Source organism: Manis pentadactyla, chromosome 1 (assembly GCF_030020395.1).
Source record: "Manis pentadactyla isolate mManPen7 chromosome 1, mManPen7.hap1, whole genome shotgun sequence".
Classification (NCBI taxonomy): Eukaryota; Metazoa; Chordata; class Mammalia; order Pholidota; family Manidae; genus Manis; species Manis pentadactyla.
In genome coordinates this window covers 46,011,345-46,036,938 of record NC_080019.1, presented here as the reverse complement: position 1 = coordinate 46,036,938, position 25,594 = coordinate 46,011,345, and the positions used below count along the sequence as shown (strand labels likewise).

At 40.1% G+C, this 25,594-nt stretch overlaps 1 protein-coding gene across 12 annotated transcripts in view; it reads right to left on the bottom strand.

The window, feature by feature from the left end:
• The window catches only part of ULK4 (unc-51 like kinase 4), a 724,727-nt gene that overhangs the window by 589,153 nt on the left and 109,980 nt on the right, over positions 1–25,594 (bottom strand). The window lies entirely within an intron of this gene.

Genomic DNA, 25,594 nt, shown 5'->3' with positions numbered 1-25,594 from the left:
ATATATATATACGGTGGCTACCATGGGGGAAAGGTTGGGGTGGGTGGGTGAAATAAGTGAAGGAGATAAAGAGATACAAAATCTTAACCATAATATAAATTAGTCATGGGGATGAAAGTACAGCATGGAGAATATAAGCAATAATTCTGTAACATCTTTCTATGTTGACAGATAGTAATTACACTAGTTGGGGTGAGCATCTAATAATGTAGATCACTGTTGAATCATTCTGTTATATATTTGAAACCAATGTAATATTGTGTACCAACTATTCTCCAGTTTAAAAACAGAAAAAATGTATATAAAACAGTTTAGAAGCACTGCTCTAAAACCGTGTGATTCAGTGCAGTGCACAAAGAAGACTATTTTTTACTGTTGACAAAGATATAAACAAAAAAAACCTGAAAGCAAGCATCTTAAATCTTCCAGAGTGATGCTAAATGCTACAACATGCAAACATATGAAAACTGGTTTCATTTTGTAAACAGGAGTTTGGAGTTGCATGTGGGGTAGCTGCAAAATAATCAAGCATGGGAGAAACATATTCTGATGTGGTATTTTTTTTATTGTTCATATATATATTTTTTATTTTGTTATCATTAATCTACAATTACATGAAGAACATTATGTTTACTAGGCTCCCCCCGATGTGGTATTTTTTAAGACAGAATTACTAAGGTATAATTGACATACAATAAATGGAACATATTCAAAGTATACAATTAGATACATTTGATATGTCTATGCAAATGTGCAATCACCACAATAATCAAGTTCCCTTGGTGATTCCTCCATCTTACTCCCTTTCCTTCCTCCCAGAGAGTAACCAATTTACTTTCTGTCATTAATTCCCATTTTCTAGAGTTTACATAAATATAATCATATACCAAGTGTTCTTTTTTGTCTGGCTACTGCCCCTTAGCATAATGAGTTAGTGATTCGTCTATGTTGGAGTACACATTGATAGCTTGTTCTGTTCTACTTCTGAGTAGTATTCCCCTGTATGGATATACCACCATGTGTAATTCCCATCACCCACTGAACTTATACAGTGAATCCTCTATAATGAAGCAGTTGAGGTGAATCCTCTATAATGAAATAGAGGAGGAATAAGAAACCATGGACATCACATCATTCCTTGCAGCAGGTCACTTCTACATACAGTCTTCCTTTACCTCTGACCTTCACTGATCAACCACTAGTATTAAGCTGAACCATCTGAAATTAACAATGCTCAGCCTGTTTCGTGTCAATATCCTGGTTATAGTGTCATACTATAGTTCTCCTGGATGTTACCACTGGGGAAAACTGGGTGAAATACTTAGTATCTCTCTGTATTAGTTCTTACAACTGCATGTGAATCTACAATTATTTCAAAATAAAAGGTTTAATTTTTTTAGGTCAACCTCATACTAAATTCAAAACCCAGATCCAGCTTTCTGTTTCATGGTTACTGGCAAGGATCTATAGTATTTCTCCATTTTGTAATCCACTGGCATTTGTCTGAACTGCCTCCAGCATACTAGAAATTGCCTTGAATCTCAGTAACTTTTAAACAGACAAACATCATATAACTTATGCTAATAATGCCACAGCAACCTGACCTGTCACTTGAAAAGTTAACTTTGGATAGCATTGAACAGTACACAACAGTATGTTTCTCTGCAATGTTATTTGTATGGATTTTCCACTTGATATTTTTTAAATTTCAAGAAATGGTAATGCTGAAAAGGAAAACTAATAAAAACACACCACACAAATAACAAATACCAAGGAGAAAGATAAGTTTTTGTCAATTTAGGTAAAATAACCTTCAAAAAGACCAATATTAAACAGAATGAAAGGTAAAACAGATTTAATACTTTCTCTAACCCAGAAATCTAAGTAATATGTGGATAGTATTCTTATGCATGTTTTCCTATGTCTGTAAAAATTTGCCTGGGCTTCTAACATTGAGACTAAAAGAGATTTAAAAAATAGGATATTCAAGTATTCTGCTACTATTACATGCATTTTTTGAAAAACCCAAGTAAAGGAAAGTGAGAGTGCTTGTTTCTAGTATCATTATGCCTAGAGGAATACCCACACCATCGCTGGTTCTATTACCCTAGTTGAAACTATCCTTCTGCAACCACGAGCATGACTGGTTGGTTGATTATGACAAATAATAATTTAAGATTGTACTGTTATTTCCTAAACTACTTTGAAATCAAAACCATTTTAAAACAACTTTGATAAGATATAGCCAGGCATCTTTTGCCTTTACCTTAAGTCATCAGAGTGAATTAAAATGTAGAATGTGCTTCGATCTCAGACCCTGGACTGAGTCTAAGTCAAAGGCAGAAAGACAGGAAAATGATGAATTAAGAACACCAAAGCTTGGAAGTTCATCAATTATACAACTAATATTCTGGTATTTTCACAGGTATAATTTGCTTACTCTTGACCCTCACATTATTTAAACATCCATTTTAATGGGTATACAATTAACAGCTACAAAGAGAAACCGAATTAAATTCCTGATCGAGAAAGTACCTTGTTGTTTCCTGTCGTCAGTGTTTTACTAGGCCAAATGGACATTTTTCAAGTCCTACTTAACTACTCCCAGTAGGTGACACGGCAACAGGCATCATGACAACTTGATTAGATATTTTTAATTAGATCATGTGCAGTATTAGATCTTGTTCAGTATGCCCCTGAAGCAAAAGGCATTCCACAATCTCAAATGAACAGAGGATTCCAACTGATACCACTTGCCCAGACCCTATCTTCCTTGGAACTCCACTTTCAATTCCCAAACAAAGCTACGACACCTAAAATAAGAGCACTATAAGCCTCTATTAATCCTTTCTTAAATTTTATTCTTACTAAATTTTAGATTCCTTTGGTCTTCTGTTTCTGATTAAGCGTTGGTAAGTAAAATCACCTCTGTAAACCTAAAACTTCAAACCTTCATTCTCACATATGTTGGTTTAAAAAAGTGAGAGAGAGAGAGAGAGAATGAACTTTTGACAGAAAAAGGAAGGATGATGATACAGAAGAAGGACGGTAAACCTGTCTGAAGAAAATAAAATTCTGTTTTTCTCTAGTAACTAAAACTGTTATTGCAACATTGCAGCACTGTCTGTAAGAAGCTCTCCTGGAGACATCTTCACATCAAAGTTTTAACATTAGCTTCTGTGGACGTAACTTTTCATATCAAATTCTCTGTATGTTGGTTGGGTAACTGCATTCAAACTGGCATCTAGACAAGGCAGAGAAGCAGCAACGGCTGCTATCATGTCACTTCCCTATTGATGCCTAAGTGTAAACAAACAGCCTATAACTGGTGGATTCCTTCTCTTAAAAATAATAAACTGTCAGGAAAAGCAAATAAAATCCCAAGTAGATTTCTTACACAGTCTTTCACGGTAATATAAAAAGTTTGGAAGCATTAGCAGGCTACACAAACTTCATCAACTTCCTGAGTTGTTTTGTTTTAATTAGATGTCAACAAATTTCAACTGCAAAAGAAATTTGTTATTTTGTGGTTACCAGTCATCCAGTCCCTCTTCGTACCACCAGTCAACTTTCTTCGGGGGATTACATTTCCTATACTATGCTTAGCCTCTGGGAAGACAAAACAGACATTCTCCCCTCCAAATAAGGAATCTGAAAGGGTCCCTGCTCCCATCAGAAACACCTTTCCTCTCACAGTCTGCTGTGGTCAAAGCCAGGGCCACAAAACCTAAATTCTGCCAGCAAGGCTTAAGCTCAGAAATACGACCTCTGAGTGGAGTGACGCAGAATAAAGGAACAGCTGAAGTTCACTCGTTCTTTTTGGCATCCACTCATTCTGGCCCCAAACAAGACTCCAAGAAGGTCCTGCTCAGAGGCCTTCCAGAGCTGCCAGGTCCTAACTTCTAAACTGTCTCTCAGGGCATTTGACCTAATAAACACTCTTGTTCTTAAGTTAAGCAGAGTCAGCCCTGCAAAAGCAGTACACAGTACCATGCTGTCCAGTTCCCCTCCCTTCCTGGACACACGAGGGTATTTCCCAGCTCCCTTAGAGTTGGGCGGGGTGGGGAATGTCCAAACGGCTACAAGTAGAAATGATGTATGTGTAATACTTATGTGCAATTTTCCATACTCTCTTCCTCTGCTCCAGGAACTTTAAAATAACATGCTGGATGGAGATGCCCTATAAGACGGAAGCAGCCTGGAATGCTGAGGTCAGGTCAGAGTTATGTAGGCTTACAACAGGAGAGTTCAGTCTCTGGGATTTTGATGGTCTTCATTACCTGTTGTGGTAAACTAGCCTATCCTGAGACAGAACCCTAATCAGTCAATTCAAAGAGACCACTATAGTTATACATAGTAATGAAGGAGTTTTCATACTTTAAAACAATCACTAACAAAAACAGTCATTAAACTATAGCACCTTAGGATGGAAGATCACACACATGGCAGTGACCATCTGCCATCACATTTATGTGATGCATCTGACACCAGGTTACAGTTATAAAGCACCAACCGCTTTTAGAAGTATGAAAAGTATACTGATAAACCCTGCCATAGATGAAGAAACTGGATGTCAAATTGTAATAAATCTGTAGTTCAAACCCAGGTTAACCATTAAATTCTTCTGCCCAATTACTAATGGATGGCAAACAAGACATCCTGAATATTCCTCCGATTGAAAACACAAAAAATGCTGGACAGATATTTTAAAATATCTAAGGAAACCTTGAAGACCAAAAATAGAAAGGAGGTAAAGAAAGAGATAAGCAGGGAAGATACTTTAACCCCAGGGGCATCTGCTGAATCTTGATGACCTTGAAATGACCTAAGGCCTGCCCATAGTGGGGTATCAAATAGGAGACCATTCACTTAGGATCTCAAGAACATATGAAGAAGATAGTGAACTAGCCTGTAAGAGAGGACAGTAAGGAATCTTGAGACCTTCATACTGAATGAAACAGTGAGAAAAAAAATCTTGCCTGAGTATCAAACCAGGTCTCAATAGCAGGTCTGCAGGTCAAATTCACATTGCCTCTCATCTTGGAGGCCAGAAATTCAAGCACCTGGGAGTTTGCTAGGCTGCCCAAAGGAAACATGGTGTTAATGATGGTCGATAGTTAATGAGATCAAAATGCTGGGATTTCTCCAGCATACTGCAGACAGCTGTTCTCAAATTTTAGTGTGCTTCACAATCTCTGAAGAACCTGTAAAAACAGATTGCTGGGCTCCACCCTCAGCATTTCTCATTCAGGAGGTCAGGGGTGGGACGTGAGAATTTGTGTGTCTAACAAGTTGCCGAGTGACGCTGAAGATCTAGGATAACACTCTGAAATCACTACTGAGAGACTCAATTATTGTCTGCACATTGGAATCACTGTATAGCTCTAAGAACTACAGATGCCTGCATCCACCCCCACAGATTCTGGTTTAATTGGTCTGGGGGATAGCCTGGACATGAAAAAGTTTAAAGTCCCCAGGGAATTCTAATGAGCAGCAACAGTTGAGAGCCACTGCTACAGAAAACAGAGTGTGCAGACTTGGGGAGCTGGAAATGTCAGAACGGTTCCACACAGTGCGATATACCCAGCCACCTGCAAAATCCCCTTCCAGGTGGGCCCGAAAGCCAGACCTTGGGTGAGGAGGGCACCAACACCCTGAGGAGCTCTGCGATGGCTATCCTCAACTGGCCAGAGGCGGCAGTGAAAATATTGACAATGGAACTGGGTTCTCTGATCACAGTGGGAATAAAGGGACTCAGGAGTAGTGGAGGCCAATGGCAACACTTAACTGCAGACACAAGGTGGGCACAAGTGCCACAGTGAGCCACAGGGCACTTTGGTGATCAGAGTATTCTGACCGACTAGAATCTGAGACAATGATAAACTGACCATCAAATCAGCTTACAAAGTTGATGCTTGATATATAGTAAGAAAATGTTGAGGTCTATTGGGCAAAAACCTAACAGAAGTCCCCATAACAAGGATTCACAGCCTTTTATCCAGATCTCACACACAAAATGGCTGACATACCCAGAGCTCCATGACTAAGCCAGGAGCCCCTCTGAAAGAGACTCCTACAAAGTGACCTCCAGTGAACTCTAGGAATCCTTACCACTCACTTTCCTCTCCAGAGGGTCCTCGCCCATTCACGTTTTGACTGAGCACTGGGGCAAGGGAAATATGCAGACCTTTTGAAGTTATTAAGCCTTGGCTCTGAACCTGGGCTGTTCTCTGGAGACTTAAAATGCCCTACATGCCAATAATCAGATGAGGAGCTTATCAAGGTCAGATGCTTCATTCACTCTTAGCCAAATCTGTCCCACATCTGTCCAATGAGCCTATGAACCCATCCTTGGTTATTTTCCTAGTCCTAAAACACACAAGATACACTTAATAACTGGCAGGATTCCGATAATGGATCGATCACTGACCAGTGGATTGAGGACTATTTAGAGTAAGAGCCAAAGAGGAAGCTCCTGGAAATAGCACACTACCCTCTGTGCCCAGCCAATGACAGTAAACCAAATGTAAGCCATATCCATGAGGATCAAAACTCAGGGAACAATGCCACTTCAGACACGAGAGGTGCAGGGACAGTGCTTTCCACCACAGCCCCATTTAACTTGCCTGTTAGGCCAGTGCGGAAGCTCCGTGGGTCATGGAAGATGACTACAGATTATTGCAAACTCCATCAGGTGACAATGTGTATTTTAGCTGCAGTTTCAGACGTGGCACCTTTGCGGAAGCAAATCAACACAGCCTCTGACACCTCTGACACCTGGTATGCATTCTTTTCCATTCCAACCAGTAAGTAAAATCAGAAGCACTTTCTGCTTGCTGACTCACCTCTGTATCGAGTCTGTCACTCTACAGCCATACAGAGGGGCCCTGACCATGCTGATGACCTGCAGGACATCACCCTGTGCAGTTACACTGCTGCCGTGCTAACCGCAACAGCTAAGCAGCACCATAGTTTGCATGCCAGAGGGCAGGAAATGTATGCTGCAAAAGTTCACAGTCTATTATATTGGTGAAGTTCCTAGGAGCCATGGGGTCTTGAGTCATGTGATGATATTCCTTCTAAAGTGAGAGAAAAGTTGCCCTACCTTCCGTGACCCACCAAGATAAGCAGGTCCAATGACTGGTAAGCTTGACTGTAATTTTAGAGGCCTCAACCCATTCACTGATCATCAGTATGGCTGCCAGGTTTGCGGGGTGTCTGGGAAAAGGGCTCTACAACACGTCCGAGACAAGACACAAGCTGCTCTGCTGGCTGGGTCTTGCGACCCGAGAGACCTAATGCCATTGGAACTGAGTATGGCAGCTGGGATAATACATAAGGCCTGTAGCAAGACCTAGCATCAGAGTGTCATAGCACAGACCCACGGAACTTTGCAACAAGGCCTTGTCCTGCCCTAGTTCAAAACCATTCTGCATTTGAAAAGAAGCTCCTGGCTTGTTGCTGGGCCCTAGTCGAGACTGAATGCCTGACTCTAGAATCCTATGGGACCTGACCTGGCCGTCGTGGACTGGATGCTACCATAAAATTGGTTACACAAAGTCACATTTTATTTTTAAATTGAAAAGATACATGCAAGCCCAAGCCAAGCACTTTCACTCACTCCATATACAGGTGGCTCTGACACCCATGCCGTGTGCTCCCACTGTTCAGTTGCATCTCCCTTCCTCGGGAGTTCTGTATTTCCTCCCTCTCAGGAGGAAAAGGCACAGACCTGATTTACATCTGCATGGCATGTCCACTCCAGCAGAAATGCATTGCCACTTCACTGCAACCCCACTCAAGGTGGCCCACAAAGACATGGTAAAAGGGAATCCTCCAAGTGCGCAGAACTTTGGGCATATATAAATAGAGAGAGATGGACTAAGGGATAGATCTATACCAACTCAGAGACAGTAGCTAAAAGGCTAGCCAGGGTGTTAAAACTTGGAAAGAACAAAACTGTACTAAAAATAATTCAAGTGTGGGGGACGGAGGTGAAGATGGAGCTCTTGGAATGGGAACAGAGTGCAAAGACATTCAAAACCCACCCACACAAAGTCCACCGGAGTGCCTCAACAGTAGCCAGGAGAACCATCCTATGGATGCCAGTCATCTTTCACCAGTGATGCAGTGCTTGCACAGCAAACCCGTGTACACACAATACAGTATGGAGGCAAGGACAGCAGTGATGCATGGGCTCAACAACATGGACTTCTGTTCACAAAGACTGACTTGGCTACTGTCACTGTTGAGCACCCAACCTACCATGAGCAAAGGCCAACACTGAGCCTCAAGGTAGCTCTATTCCCTGGAGGGCTCAACTAGCCACTCAGTGGCAAGATGATTACACTGGAATCCGCTGATCACGGAGGGAACATTTTGTCCTCACAGGGACAGATGCCTATTGCAGGTATGGTGTAGCCAGCCATGCCCTCTGCACTTACACCAACTCCACCATCCATGGTATGACCTGTTTCCATTAGAGTGCCAAATGCAACTCTTTCTGGGTTTCAGGAACCCAGACCACTCCCCCCTCTTCTCTTTGGGCAGAGAGGTAAGAATAACTCCACTATTACTAACCCTGAATAACAGCACTATACCTTGGAGTTAATCCCTCTTTTATAAATAAATCATCACTGAATTATCCCAGGTTCAATACACAATGTTTTAGGGACTGTAGTGACAAAATTCCCTTTGAAAAGCTTCACTTTCCAGTTTTTCTCTTATTGGCTTGTGAAAACAATACTGAGAATGACAGCTTCAACCCCAATAGCTGGATTCATCCATTACATCTTGTAAAAGAAGAATGTTGTAACATTAATATCGTATACTTAGACTGACCAATGGGTATGCTGTCAGGTTTCATTTTGAGTAACAGCCTTTAAAGCTTTCTCAAACTGTTAGTTTTATACTTTTAATCTGACTTAGTTTTACTCAAAAAAAAAAAAAAGTTGTTGGAACTGTCAGGGATAGTGGATTCATATGTCATCTCAGTATCACAGAATTAACCTCAGAATTCTAATTCTTCAGCATTCATCAGTCAGTGATGTCTGCCAATGGCAAGTGTGCAGCAGTGGCTATGGGGTGGTACAAAGGAAGACAGTGGCAGTCTTCAGATGCCTCAATCTAGAGTCTATCTACCTACAATGACAAGAATAGCAATATTTTCTAGCAAGCATCTTTTTACCAAGGAAGGATACTGTAGCCAGGACTCTTAGCTGCTACACTGGAAAGAGATGTATACCCTCTTTCCACCCTTTTCTACTTCCCTCTGGCAAGCACAAATTGAACCTGACAAAAATAGAGAGAGAGGTCATTGCATGCAGAGGAAACGAGGCAGACATATATGTCAGGAATGTTTGGAATGCAGGAAGCCCCATCTTCTGTATCTAATGCAAGCATCGACTGGGGTATAGACCATATAAGTATTTATATTTATCAAGGTTTTAAAATGGCATTTTTGTTTGGGAACAACACACTTATGCTTGCTACATAAATGTTTTCTTAAGAAATCAAGTTACTGATCCTTAAGATAGCAGGATGAGTAGGGTGGTGGATATTTCCTCCCAAAACCATATATATTTTGAAAATACAGTGAATACAACAGTTCCTAAAAGAGTGACCAGAATATACAGTACATGAGCCAGGCAACATCTGCGAGAGCCCAACACCTTACAGAAAAGGGTAGGATACAAATCCATGACCCAGTGGGACCCGAGCACTCTCCCCACCCCAGCTAAACAGCAGGAGGAAGGAAATCAGGGTGGGGAGGCAGTGGAAGCACAGGACTGCTCAATAACCAGCCCTAGTAATCTGCACTGGGAACACAGACACACATTGCATGGTGTACTGCACATGGGAGGAGAAAAGCAACATCCGAGATTGAGACTGTGAACAGCTTCCCACAGACAGCTGCCCTGGGACAAAAGAAAAATGGGCTCTTTAAAAGTCTTAAAGGGACAAGGGTTTAACAGCTGGATAAAATCATCCTGGCACACTCAGCCCAGCACACTGGGAATTTTAAGGAACTTCAGGTGCCCTAACACTGTGGGTGGCAACGCAGCTCCAAAGCCCCTCGCGTTGAATTGTTTTTCAGGAAGATTGGTGATTTCAGTCTCACCAAGCCCTGTCTCTGGTGTGTGAGGGATTTTGAACTGAAAAATGTTCTTCTGTCTTTCCACAGCGATGGAAGTTTTTGCTGGCAAGTGGCACGTATGTCAGCTGGGAGAACAAAGTTCCTTCCTGCTTGCTGGTCGCCTTGCCTGTCTTCACTGTCTGTGCCAGTTAAATGCACACAGGGAACAGCCTCTGGGTTAATCCCCCAAGCTGCTGTGGGCCAGGTGGACTTCGAGATGACCCTGGGCAATGGTGGGGGTCTCAGGCCTGCAGCATGTGTTCTCCCAGAAGAGCACACCCCCTTGTGCCTCCCTGTCTCCATGCCCATGTCCACTGTCTGAGCCAGTCAGCCTGCCGTTCATTCCCCCCAGCCGGTGCTGCAAGCAAATCGACTGACTCGCCATTGCTGCAGAACAGCCAGTGAGCAGCCCCACCCACAGCAATCACACAGCTTAGCACAGAGGCTTCTCCCTGCACACAGCTAACTGTCCCAGACGCAGAAGCTGCTCCTTGCATGTGGCTAACAAGCACACACAGCGGAGACTGGTGCAGAGTCTGGGAGGCACAAAGAGGCTTTGTTCTCATGGCACAACACGCGCCGCTCATCTACAAGCCCCAACAGTGCCCTAGGCCATTACAAGGGCCGCCCCGCCTATGGCACATTAGAGGATTAACCCAGAAATTGCTCCCAACATGCAGTGGACCAGCACAGACAGTGGAGATGGGCGCAGTGTCTGGAAAGCATGAACAGGCTTTGTTCATGCAGCAGAAAAGGCACCACATGCCTGCAAACCCCACCAGTGGCCTAGGCCATCCAGAGGGATGCTCCACCCATGGCAGCTCAGGGGATTAACCCAGACACTGCTCCCTGTGCACTGCTGACTGGCACAGACAGTGGACCTGGGCATGGAGACAGGGAGGCACAAGGGGGTGTGCTCTTCTGGGAGAACACATGCTGCAGGCCTAAGACCCCCACCATTGCCCAGGGTCATCTCGAAGTTCGCCTGGCCCACAGCAGCTTGGGGGATTAACCCAGAGGCTGTTCCCTGTGTGCATTTAACTGGCACAGACAGTGAAGACAGGCAAGGCGACCAGCAAGCAGGAAGGAACTTTGTTCTCCCAGCTGACATACGTGCCACTTGTCAGCAAAAACTTCCATCGCTGTGGAAAGACAGAAGAACATTTTTCAGTTCAAAATCCCTCACACACCAGAGACAGGGCTTGGTGAGACTGAAATCACCAATCTTCCTGAAAAACAATTCAAAATAAAAGTCATAAGCATGCTGATGGAGTTACACAGAAATATTCAAGAGCTAAGGGATGAATTCAGGAGGGAAATAACAGAAATAAACAAACAATGGAAGGATTTAAGAGCAAACTGGATGAGGTGGAAGAGACTGTTAATGTAATAGAAATCAGAGATCAGGAAACAGAAGTCAAGGCAGAGAGAGATAAAAGGATCTCTAGGAATGAAAGAACATTAACAGAACAGTGTAACCAATCCAAATAGAACAATATTCACATTATAGGGGTACCAAAGAAGAAGAGAGAGAAAAATGGATGGAAAGTGTCTTTGAAGAAATAACTGATGAAAACTTCCCCAATCTGAGTAAGGAAACAGTCTTTCAAACCATAGAGGTCCACAGATATCCCAACACAAGGGACCCAAGGAGGAAAACACCAAGGACAATTGTAAAATGGTAAAGATCAAACACAAGGACAGAGTTATTAAAAGCAGCCAGAGAGAGAAAAAAGATCACTTACAAAGGAAAACTCATTAGGCTATCATCACACTTCTCAGCAGAAACCTTAGAGGCAAGAAGGGAATGGCATGATATATTTAAGGCAATGAAACAGAAAGGACTCGAACCAAGAATACTGTATCCAGCAAGATTATCATTTAAATTGAAAGGAGGGATTAAACAATCCCTAGATAAGCAAAAGTCGAGAGAATTTACCTCCCACAAACGATTGTTACAATGTAATTTAAAGGGACTGCTATAGATAGAATGCCTAAGGCTAAGTAGCTGTCACCAGACAAGAAAAAATGACAGCAAAGAAAGGAGACCAAGAAAATACCAACTAAATGCAAAATAAAATCAACTATTCACAAAATCAGTCAAGGGAAAAAGAAAGAGTACAGAATAAAACACCTAACATCTAAAGAGTAGAGAAGGAAGAAAATGAAGGGAGAGAAAAAAAACAATCATGAGACTGTGTTTATAATAGCATAAGTGAGTTAAGTTAGAATGTTAGAAAGTAAAGAAGCTGCCCTTGAACCTTTGGAAACCACAAATCAAAAGCCTGCAATGGAAATATGTATATATCTGTTGATAATCACAAAATTGTAAATGTGACAAATGCACCAATCAAAAGACACAGAGTAATAGATTGGATAAAAAAGCAAGACCCATCTATATACTGCTTACAAGAGACTCACTTAAAACCAAAAGACATACACAGACTAAAAGTTAAGGGATGGAAAAAGATATTTCAGGCAAACAATAGGAAGAAGAAAGCAGGTGTTTCAGTACTTACATCACACAAAGAGACTTCAAAACAAAGGAAGTAAAAACAGATAAAGAAGGTTTTAAGATTACTACATAATGGTAAATGGGGCCAGTTTAACAAGAGGATATAACCATTATAAGTACCTATGCACCCAACACAGGAGCACCGACATACGTGAAACAAATACTAACAGAATTAAAGGAGGAAATAGAATGCAATGCATTCATTTTAGGAGACTTCAACACACCACTCACTCCAAAGGATAGATCAACCAGAGAGAAAATAAGCAAGGACACAGAGGCACTCAACAACACATTAGAAGAGATGGACCTAACAGACATCTACAGAACTCTACATCCAAAAGGAGTGGGATACACATTCTTCTCAGGTGCACATGGAACATTTTCCACAACAGACTATATACTAGGCCACAAAAAGAGACAGTAAATTCAAAAAGATTGAAATTCTACCAACCAACCTCTCAGATCACAAAGGTATAAAATTAGAAATAAATTGTACAAGGAACAAAAAAGGTTCACAAACACATGGAGGCTTAACAACATGGTCCTAAATAATCAATGGATCTATGAACAAATTAAAACAGAGAGCAAGCAATATATGGAGATAAATGAAAACAACATCACAATGCTGCAAATTCTGTGGAATGCACCAAAGGTACTTCTAACAGGAAAGTATATAGACATGCAAGCCTATTTAAAGAAGAAAGAACAATCTCAAATGAATAGTCTAAATTCACAATTACTGAAACTATAAAAAGATGAACAAACGAGGCCCAGAGTCAGCAGAAGGAGGGACATAATAAAGATCAGAGAAGAAATAAATAAAATTGAGAAGAATAAAATAGAAAAAATCAAAGAAACTAAGAGGTGGTTCTTTGAGAAAATACACAAAATAGATAAACCCCTAGCCAGACTTATTAAGAAAAAAAAGAGAATCTACACACATAAACAGAATCAGAAATGACAAAGGAAAAATCACGACAAACACCACAGAAATACAAAGAATTATAAGAGAATACTATGAAAATCTATATGCTAACAAGGTGGATAACCTAGAAGAAATGGACAACTTTCTAGAAAAATACAAGCTTCCACGACTGACGAAGGAAGAAACAGAAAAAATAAACAGATCAATTACCAGCAATGGAGTTGAATTGGTAATCAACAACCTACACAAGAACAAAATCCTGGTCCAAGATGGATTCACCACTGAATTTTATCAGACATATAGAGAATACATAATACCCATTTTCCTTAAAGTTTTCCAAAATATAGAAGAGGAGGAAATACTTCCAAACTCATTCTATGAAGCCAGGATCACTCTAATACCAAAACCAGGTAAAAACACCACAAAAAAGGAAAATTAAAGACTAACACCCCTGATGAACATAGATACAAAACTAGTGAACAAAATATTAGCAAACTGAATTCAAAAATATATCAAGAGGATCATACACCATGATCAAGTGGGACTCATTCTAGTGATATAAGGATGGTACAACATTTGAAAATCAACATCATCCACCACATCAACAAAAAGAAGGACAAAAACCACATGATCATCTCCATAGATGCTGAAAAGCACTTGACAAAATTCAATATCCATTCATAATAAAAACTCTGAAAAAATAGGTATAGAGGGCAAGTACTTCAACATAATAAAGGCCATATATGACAAACCCACAGCCAACATCATACTTAACATTGAGAAGATTGGATTAAAGATGACGGTGTGACAGGTTGAGACAGAGGCTTCCTCCTAAACGCTCATATAACACAAAAATATAATTAATACAACTAATCCTGAAAGACAAACAGAAAAGAGGACTGTACCAGACTGCATACACCAGGGGAAAAGAGCAGACCTCACGGAACAGGGTAACGTACCAAAGCTGTGTGCTGGTGGGAACCAAACCCTTCCCACACCCCCACTCACTGGCAGGAAGATGAGAAATTGAGCAGGGAGGGAGTGGAGGCCTGGGACTTCTGAAAAACTAACACCAGAGATTTGCTCTGGGAGCACAAACCTACATTTCATGGTGCTTGCATGATACTCCCATAATTAGAGGTTCAGAAAGCTAAGACAGGCAGAATTCATGGAGAGACTGTGAATCCAGCCACTTGTGGAAAGCAGGGATCAATATCCAGGCCTTGCACAAGGGAAGCAGGAAACAGCTCTTTCCTGCCCCCAGGCACCAATACCACTCCCATAACATCCCCAACATTGCTTCTGGGACTGAGCAACTACAGAGGGTAGAGCTTCTGGTAACTACAGGGCACCATATACAAATATGAAACACCAAAGGAACCTGGTTCAGTGTAAAATTATTAATACAACCACTGCAAAAGATTTAAATTACATCGACCTTATAAATCTTCCTAAAATGGAGAGCAAAATAAAAATCATTAATATGCTCAAGCATGTATGTAAAGATATTCAAGAACTCAGGAATGAATTCCGATCACAGATCCAATCATTAAAGAGCACAAATGGAGGGTATTAAAAGCAGATGAGATATAGTGCAGAAGACGATAAATGAAATAGAAACTAGAGAAAAGGAATACAAAGGAGCTAAGGCACAGACAGAAAAATGGACATCTAAAAATGAAAGAATATGGACAGAACTGTGTGACCAATCCAAGCAGAACAATATTCACATTATATGGGTACCAGAAGAAGAACAGTGAGAAAAAGGGATAGAAAGTGTTTTTGAGGAGGTAATTGCTGAAAACTTCCCCAATCTGGGGAAGGACATAGACTCTCAGGTCATGGAGATGAACAGATCTCCCAACACAAGGGACCCAAGGAAGAAAACACAAAGACATACAGTAATTAAAATGGCAAAGTTCAATGATAAGAACACACTATTAAAAGCAGTCAGAGTGACAAATAAGATCACATACAAAGGAATGCTCATCACGATACCATCAGACTTCTCAAAAAAAAAGTTACAGGCCAGAAGGGAGTGCCAAGATATATTTAATGCAATGAAGGAGAAGGGCCTGGAACCAAGATTACCTTATCCAGGAAGACTACAATTTAAATTTGAAGGAGGGATTAAACAATTTCCAGATAAGCAAAAGCTGAGAGACTTTACCTCCCACAAACCATCTCTACAGTCTATTTCGGAGGGACTGCTATAGATGGAAGTGTTCCCAATGTTTAACAGCTGTCAACACAGGTAATAAAACCACAGTAAAGAAAGTAGAACAGCTAATTACTAGGCAAATGCAAAATTAAATTCACTATCCCCGAGAGAGGATTAAAGATGGCGGCGTGAGAGGAGAGACAGAGGCTTCCCCCTAAAACTGGATACAATTAGAAAATATAGTTAGTGCAACTAATCCTGAGAGAGCAACAGGAAAGAGGATGGCGCCAGAATGCATACACCTGGAGAAAAGAGCAGACCTCACCGAAAGGGATAACGTACCAGAGCTATGGCTCCATGGGACCCAAGCCCTTCCCCCACCCCAGCTCACTGGCAGAAGGAAGAGAAACTGATCAGGGAGAGAGTGGAAGGCTTGGGACTGCTGAATATCTAGCTCCGGAGATCTGCGCTGGGAGCACAAACCTACATTTCATGGTGCTTTCATGAGACTCGCATGACTACAAGGTTGGAAACTTAATACAGGCAGAGTTCATGGGGAGACTGGGATTCCGGCCACTTGTGGAAAGCAGGGATCCATATCTGGCTGCTCTGGGAAAAAGCTTACATCTGTGCGCTCTGACCACTGATTCAGGCAGTGGAGACAGGCATAACAGCTGGGAAGCGGGCAACAGCTCTTTCTTCCCACCAGGCACCAGTACTGCTCCCCTGTGACACCCAACGTTGCTTCAGGGCCTGAGCAGCTCCAGAATAGAGCTTCTGGACACTAGAGGGTGCTATATACAAACATGAAATGGAAAAGTAATATTGTCCAGAGTAAAATTATTAATACAACTTCCGAGAAAGATTTAAATATGGATTTCATGATTCTTTCTGAAAGGGAGTTCAAAACAGAAATCATCAACATGCTAATGGAGGTACGGAAAGACATCCAAGAATTCAGGAATGAATTCAGGTTGGAGATCCAACCGTTGAAGAGCATGATGGAGGGTATTAAAAGCAGGTTGGATACAGTGGAGGAGACAATAAATGAAATAGAAACGAGAGAAGAGGAATACAAAGAAGATGAGGCACAGAGAGAGAAAAGGATCTCTAAGAATGAAAGAATATTCAGAGAACTGTGTGACCAATCCAAATGGAACAATATTCGCATTATAGTGATACCAGAAGAAGAAAAGAGAGAGAAAAGGATTGAAAGTGTCTTTGAGGAGGTGATTGCTGAAAACTTCCCCAATCTGGGGAAGGAGATAGACTCTCAGGCCATGGATATCCACAGATCTTCCAACAAAAGGGACCCAAGGAAGACAACACCAAGACATATAGTAATTAAAATGGAAAAGATCAAGGATAAGGACAGACTGTTAAAAGCAGCCAGACACAGAAATAAGATCACATACAAAGAAAAGCCCATCAGGCTAACATCAGACTTCTCAGCAGAAACCTTACAGGCCAGAAGGGAGTGGCATGATGCATTTAATACTATGAAGAAGAAGGGCCTAGAACCAAGATTACTTTATCCAGCAAAATTACCATTTAAATTTGAAGGAGGGATTAAACAATTTCCAGATAAGCAAAAGCTGAGAGAATTTACCTCCCACAAACCATCTCTACAGTCTATTTTGGAGGGACTGCTATCGATGGAACTGTTCCTATGGTTGACTAGATGTCACCAGAGGTAATGAAACCACAGTAAAGAAAGCAGAACAGCTAATTACTAAGCAAATGCAAAATTTAATTAACTATCCCCAAAGTCAATCAAGGGATAGACAAAAATTAAGGAATACAAAGAAGGTGATTCAATACAAAGAGGAGCAAGATAAAGGAGGAGAAACAGAAAAGAACCTTTAGATTGTGTTTGTAACAGCATACTGAGTTAAGTTAGACCCTTAGATAGTAAGGAAATTAACTTGAACCTTTGATGACCACAAATCTAAAGCCTGCAATGGCAATAAGTACATACCTATCGAAAATCAACCTAAACGTAAATGGACTGAATGCACCAATCAAAAGACATAGAGTCACTGAATGGATTAAAAAACAAGACCCATGCTGCTTACAAGAGACTCATCTCAAACTCAAAGACATAAACAAACGAAAAGCAGAGGGATGGAAAAAGATATCTCATGCAAAAAACAGGGAGAAAAAAGCAGGTATTCCAGTACTAGTATCAGACAAAATAGACTCAAAACAAAGAAAGTAACAAGACATAAAGAAGGACATTACATGATGAAAAAGGGGTCAGTCCAACAAGAGCATATAACCATTGTAAATATATATGCATCCAACACAGGACCACCAGCATATCTGAAACAACAGAACTAAAGGAGGAAATACAATGCAATGCGTTCATTTTAGGAGACTTCAACACACCACTCACACCAAAGGATAGATCCACCAGACAGAAAATAAGTAAGGACACAGAAGGACTGAAAAACACTATAGAACAGATGGACCTAAGAGACATTTAAAAAACTCTATGTCCAAAACCAACAGGATAAACATTCTTCTCAAGTGCACATGGACCATTCTCCAGAATAGACCACATACTAGGCCACAAAAAGAGCCTCAGTAAATTCAAAAAGACTGAAATTCTACCAACCAACTTTTCAGACCACAAAGGCATAAAACAAGAAATAAACTGTACAAAGAAAGCAAAAAGGCTCACAAACAGATGGAGGCTTAACAACATGCTCCTAAATAATCAATGGATCAACGAACAAATTAAAATAGAGATCAAGCAATATATGGAAACAAATGACAATAACACAAAGCCCCAACTTCTGTGGGATGCAGCGAAAGCAGTCTTAAGAGGAAAGAATATAGAAATCCAGGCATATTTAAAGAAGGGAAAACAAACTCATATGAATAGCCTAACGTCACAATTATTGAAATTGTAAAAAGAAGAACAACTGAGGCCTAAAGTCAGCAGAAGGAGGGACATAATAAACATAAAAGAAGAATTAAATAAAACTGAGAAAAATAAAACACTAGAAAAACTCAATGAAACCAAGAGGTGGTTCTTTGAGAAAATAACCAAAATAGATAAGCCTCTAGCCAGACTTATTAAGAGATAAAGAGAATCAAAACACACAAATACAAACAAAAACAAGAAAGGAAACATCTCGACGGACCCCGCAGAAATACAATGAATTATTAGAGAATACTATGAAAACCTATATGCTAACAAGCTGGGAAAACTAGGAGAAATGGACAACTTCCTAGAAAAATACAACCTTCCAAAACTGACCTAGAAAGAAACACAAAATCTAAACAGACCAATTGCCAGCGACGAAATTGAAGCAGTAATCAAAAAACTACCAATAAACAAAACCCCTGGGCAAGATGGATTTAACTCGGAATTTTATCAGACATACATGGAAGACATAATACCATTTCTCCTTAAAGTTTTCCAAAAAATAGAAGAGGACCAAATACTCCCAAACTCATTCTATGAAGCTAACATCACCCTAATACCAAAACCAGGCAAAGACCCCACCAAAAAAGAAAACTACAGACCAATATCCCTGATGAACGTAGATGCAAAAATACTCAACAAAATATTAGAAAACCCAATTCAAAAATACATCAAAAGGATCATACACCATGACCAAGTGGGATTCATCCCAGAGATGCAAGGATGGCACAACATTCAAAATTCCATCAACATCATCCACCACATCAACAAAAAGAAAGACAAAAACCACATAATCATCTCCATAGATGCTGAAAAAGCATTATACAAAGTTCAACATCCATTCATGCTAAAAACTCTCAGCAAAATGGGAATAGAGGGCAAGTACCTCAATATAATAAAGGCCATCTACAATAAACCCAGAGCCAACATTATATGAAACAGCGAGAAGCTGAAAGCATTTCCTCTAAGATCGGGAACTAGACAGGGATGCCCACTCTCCCCACTGTTATTTAACATAGTACTGGAGGTCTTAGCCACAGCAATCAGAAAAAAATAAAAAAACACAAGGAATCCAGATTGGTAAAGAAGAAATAAAACTGTCACTATTTGCAGATGACATGAAACTGTACATAAAAAACCCTAAAGATTCCACCCCAAAACTACTAGAACTGATATCGGAATACAGCAAAGTTGCAGGATACAAAATCAACACACAGAAATCTGTGGCTTTCCTATACACTAGCAATGAACTAACAGAAAGAGAAATCAGGAAAACAACTCCATTCACAATTGCATCAAAAAAAATAAAATACCTAGGAATAAACCTAACCAAAGAAGTGAAAGACTTATACTCTGAAAACTACAAGTCACTCTTAAGAGAAATTAAAGGGGACACTAACAGATGGAAACGCATCCTATGCTCGTGGCTAGGAAGAATTAATATCGTCAAAATGGCCATCCTGCCCAAAGCAATATACAGATTTGATGCAATCCCTATGAAACTACCAGCAACATTCTTCAATGAACTAGAACAAATAATTCAAAAATTCATATGGAAACACCAAAAACCCCGAATAGCCAAAGCAGTCCTGAGAAAGAGAATAAAGTAGGGGGAATCTCACTCCCCAACTTCAAGCTCTACTATAAAGCCATAGTAATCAAGACAATTTGGTACTGGCACAAGAACAGAGCCACAGACCAATGGAACACACTAGAGAATCCAGACATTATCCCAGACATATATGGTCAATTAATATTTGATAAAGCAGCCATGGACATACAATGGCGAAATGACAGTCTCTTCAAAAGATAGTGCTGGCAAAACTGGACAGCTACATGTAGGAGAATGAAACTGGACCATTGTCTAACCCCATATACAAAAGTAAACTCAAAATGGATCAAAGACCTGAATGTAAGTCATGAAACCATTAAACTCTTGGAAGAAAATATAGGCAATAACCTCTTAGACAGAAACATGAGTGACCTTTTCTTGAACATATCTCCCCGGGCAAGGAAAACAACAGCAAAAATGAACAAGTGGGACTATATTAAGCTGAAAAGCTTCTGGACAGCAAAAGACACCATCAAAAGAACAAAAAGGAACCCTACACTATGGGAGAATATATTTGAAAATGACAGATCCGATAAAGGCTTGACGTCCAGAATATATAAAGAGCTCACACACCTCAACAAACAAAAAACAAATAACCCAGTTAAAAACTGGGCAGAGGAACTGAACAGACAGTTCTCCAAAACAGAAATACAGATGGCCAACAGACACATGAAAAGATGCTCCACATCACTAATTATCAGAGAAATGCAAATTAAAGCTACAATGATGTATCACCTCACACCAGTAAGGATGGCTGCCATCCAAAAGACAAACAACAACAAATGTTGGCGAGGCTGTGGAGAAAGGGGAACCCTCCTACACTGCTGGTGGGAATGTAAATTAGTTCAACCAATGTGGAAAGCAGTATGGAGGTACATCAAAATGCTCAAAACAGACTTACCATTTGACCCAGGAACTGCACTCCTAGGAATTTACCCTAAGAATGCAGCAATCAAGTATGAGAAAGACCAATGCACCCCTTTGTTTATCGCAGCACTATTTACAATAGCCAAGAATTGGAAGCAACCTAAATGTCCATCGATAGATGAATGGATAAAGAAGATGTGGTACATATACACAATGGAATACTACTCAGCCATAAGAAAAGGGCAAATCCTACCATTTGCAGCAACATGGATGGAGCTGGAGGGTATTATGCTCAGTGAAACAAGCCAAGCAGAGAAAGAGAAATACCAAATGATTTCACTCATCTGTGGAGTATAAGAACAAAGGAAAAACTGAAGGAACAAAACAGCAGCAGAATCACAGAACTCAAGAGTGGACTAACAGGTACCAAAGGGAAAGGGACTGGGGAGGATGGGTGGGTAGGGAGGCATAAGGGGACGAAAAAAGAAGGGGGATATTAAGATTAGCATGCATGGGGGGGTGGGAGAAAGGGGACGGCTGTACAACACAGAGAAGACAAGTAGTGATTCTACAACATTTTGCTATGCTGATGGACAGTGACTGTAAAGGAGTTTATAGGGGGGACCTGGTATAGGGGAGAGCCTAGTATACATAATATTCATCATGTAAGTGTAGATTAATGATACCAAAAAAAAAAAAGGCAGTTCCTGTGTGGTGACTTTCAATGAGTTCTACACAAGGGTATAAAGGGCTTATAAAAGTATAGGCAAAGGGTCTGTTTGTGTTTATACAGAGGATTAAAGCCTAATTGGGCTACCCCGAAAATGAACTAAGATACGATATGAAAAAGAACTTCCAACATCAGCACTCTCGGGAAGACTCATGACAGAAGATGATCAGCAAAACCCCAACAAAGATCCACGCACTGCTACAGGTGTAGATGCACTCATCCCACCAGTTCCTGGACTTGCCATGGGAATGAAGAAGGAGATATCTAAGCTGGCCTGTGCATACAGTAAAACAACAAATTTGACTGGATCTATACTGTCGGAACTCAATCAAGAATTAGGAGAAGTGCAAATTGTAGTGCTCCAAAATCTTACAACTACAGACTATTTACTATTAAAAGAACATATGGGATGTGAACATTCCCCAGGAATGGGTTGTTTTAATTTGTCTGATTTCTCTCAGACTGTTCAAGTTCAGTTGGACAATATCCACCATATCATAGATTTCACAAATCATTCACAAATGCCTAAGGTGCCTAACTGGTTTTCTTGGTTTCACTGGAGATGGCTGGTAATTACAGGTATGCTTTGGTTATGTAACTGTACTCCTATTATGTTAATGTGTGTGCGCAATTTAATTAGTAGTTTAAAACCTATACATGCTGAAGTTACTCTACAAGAAGATATGTCAAAGAAATAATCAATCTTCCCATGTTTTCTTCCGCCTGCTACTTCTATAGCTTTTCTTCTTCCTTCCTAATTACAACCCTTAAATAGAATTCGTGCCTCATATCAAATTTAACGAGTATCATAATTCTTCCAAGTGGTAAAGATACCTCAAGACAAATGCTGGGCATAGAAGCCACAGAGCATAAATATGCAAATAAGTAAAAAGCTAACTTTTCAAACAATAAGGCTTCTCTCTCACTTACCAACTTTACATTTCCCTGTATGGCCCCGGAAGATGACTGGTTAGCCAGAGACGGGTAAGATTCCTCAAGGGAGGAACAACCTAAGACAGGCACAGTCGCAGGGGGGTCATCAGGTGAGAAATTGGGGATCAACAGAGGTGAGGCTTAGAACCTCACCCCCCCTGTTCTGAGAGAAATCTTCTGCATATGTGGATGTTTTATTGCCCTTGTCTAGCTTGGATTAACACATAGTCTACAGGCACACACCTGATCATCTACATTTGCTCTCTTACAATACTAAACTATGTTTTCTACCTTTATCTTGTATCTACCTACCACTTCAGCATTTTATTAAAAATAATAATAATAAAGAGAGAAATGTGGTATCCACATATAAATCAAGTATAAAAATCAAATGAGTATTCATATTTGAACTGACTGTTTATAGTTCATAATGCATGAGCAAAACCAAAAGTTTCTGTGATGACTGCCCTTGTACTGTTCACCATGTAACTTATTCACTATGTAAGAATTTGTTCTTCATGTAAGAACTTGTTCATTATGCTTCAGAAGATTGGAGACTGACGAAAATTAGGCTTGGGGTGGATTAATGATTGTGCATTGAGCATTGACTCCCCTATACAGAATTTTATTGTTGTTAACAACCATTTGATCAATAAATATGAGAGATGCCCTCACAACAACAACAACAACAACACCAAAAAATACACACTTCCAACTGTAAAATAAATAAGTAACCGGGATGTAATGTATAGCATAAGGAATGTAATGTATAGCATAAGGAATTAAAAAATATTTTAAGTTGTTACATAAAATATTGTAACAACTTCATATGATGATAGCTGGTACCTAGAATTATCATGTATATAAATTTTGAATCTCTGTGTTGTACACCTGAAACTAATGTAATACTGTGTGTCAACTACCCTTCAATAAAAAATAATTATCTACAAAAAAAAAATCTCTTGGACATAAACATGAGCGACTTCTTCATGAACATATCCACCCAGGCAAGGTAAACAAAAGCAAAAATGAACAAATTGGACTATATCAAGCTGAAAAGCTTCTGTACAGTCCCATCAATAGAACAAAAAGGTACCCTACAGTATGGGAGAATATATTCATAAAGTACAGACCTGATAAAGGGTTGACATCCAAAATACAGAAAGAGCTCGTGCACCTCAACAAAGAAAAAGGAAATAATCTACTTTAAAAATTGCCACAGGATCTGAACAGACACTTCTCCAAAGTGTCTGAACAGATACTGTTTTGGAGAAAAAAAAGAAAGACAGCATCTTTTCAACAGACACAGGAAAAGATGCTCCACATTACTAGTCATCAGTGAAAGGCAAATTAAAACCACAATGAGATATCACCTCACACCAGTAAGGATCGCCACCATCCAAAAGACAAACAACAAATGTTGGTGAGGTTGTGGAGAAAGGGGAACTCTCCTACACTGCTGGTGGGAATGTAATCTACTTAAACCATTGTGCCAAGCAGTATGGAGGTTCCTCATAAAGCTCAAAATAGAAATACCATTTGATCCAGGAATTCCATTTCTAGGAATTTACCCTAAGAATGCAGCAGCCCAGTTTGAAAAAGATAGATGCACCCCTATATTTATCACAGCACTATTTACAATAGCCAAGAAATGGAAGCAACCTAAGTGTCCATCAGTAGATGAATGGATAAAGAACATGTGGTACATACACACAATGGAATGTCATTCAGCCATAAGAAGAAAACAAATCCTACCATTTGCAACAACATGATGGCGCCGAGAGTATTATGCTCAGTGAAATAAGCCAGGTGGAGAAAGACAAGTACCAAATGATTTCACTCATATGTGGAGTATAAGAACAAAGAAAAAGTGAAAGAATAAAACAGCAGCAGAATCACAGAACCCACAAATGGACTAACAGTTACCAAAGGGAAAGGGACTGGGGAGGATGGGTGGAAGAGAGGGATAAGGGCGGGGAAGAAGAAAGGGGGCCTTATGATTAGCATGTATAATGTGGTGGGGGGGCATAGGGAAGGATATGCAACACAGAGAAGACGTAGTGATTATACAGCATCTTACTACACTGACGGACAGTGACTGTAATGGGGTTTGTGGCAGGGACTTGGTGAAGGGGGGAGTCTAGGAAACATAAAATTCTTCATGAAATTGAAGATTAATGATAACAAAATGAATTAAAAACAATTCACTATCCCAAATGTTAATCAAGGGATAGACAAAGAGTCTATGATACCTTATATATGAAGAATGGAGGAGGAAGAAAAAGGAGGAGAAAAATAATGAACCTTCAGAATATGCTTGTAATAGCATATCAAGTGAGTTAAGTTAGACTCTTAGATAGTAAGGAAGTTAATCTTGAACATTTGGTAACCAGGAACCTAATGCCTCCAATGGCAATAACTACATACCTATCGATAATCACCCTAAATGTAAACGGACTGAATGCACCAATCAAAATACATATGGTAACTGAATGGATAAAAAAATCAGACCCATCTATATACTGCCTACAATAGACTCACTTTAAACCCAAAGACATACACAGACTAAAAGTGAAAGGATGGGAAAAGATATTCCATGCAACTAATAGGGAGAAAAAAGCAGGAGTTGCAGTACTTGTATCACACAAAGTAGACTTCAAAACAAGGAAAGTGACAAGACACAAAGAAGGATATTACATAGTGATAAAGGTGTCAATCCAACAAGATGATATAACCATGATAAATATCTATGCACCCAATACGGAAGCACCTACATATGTGAAA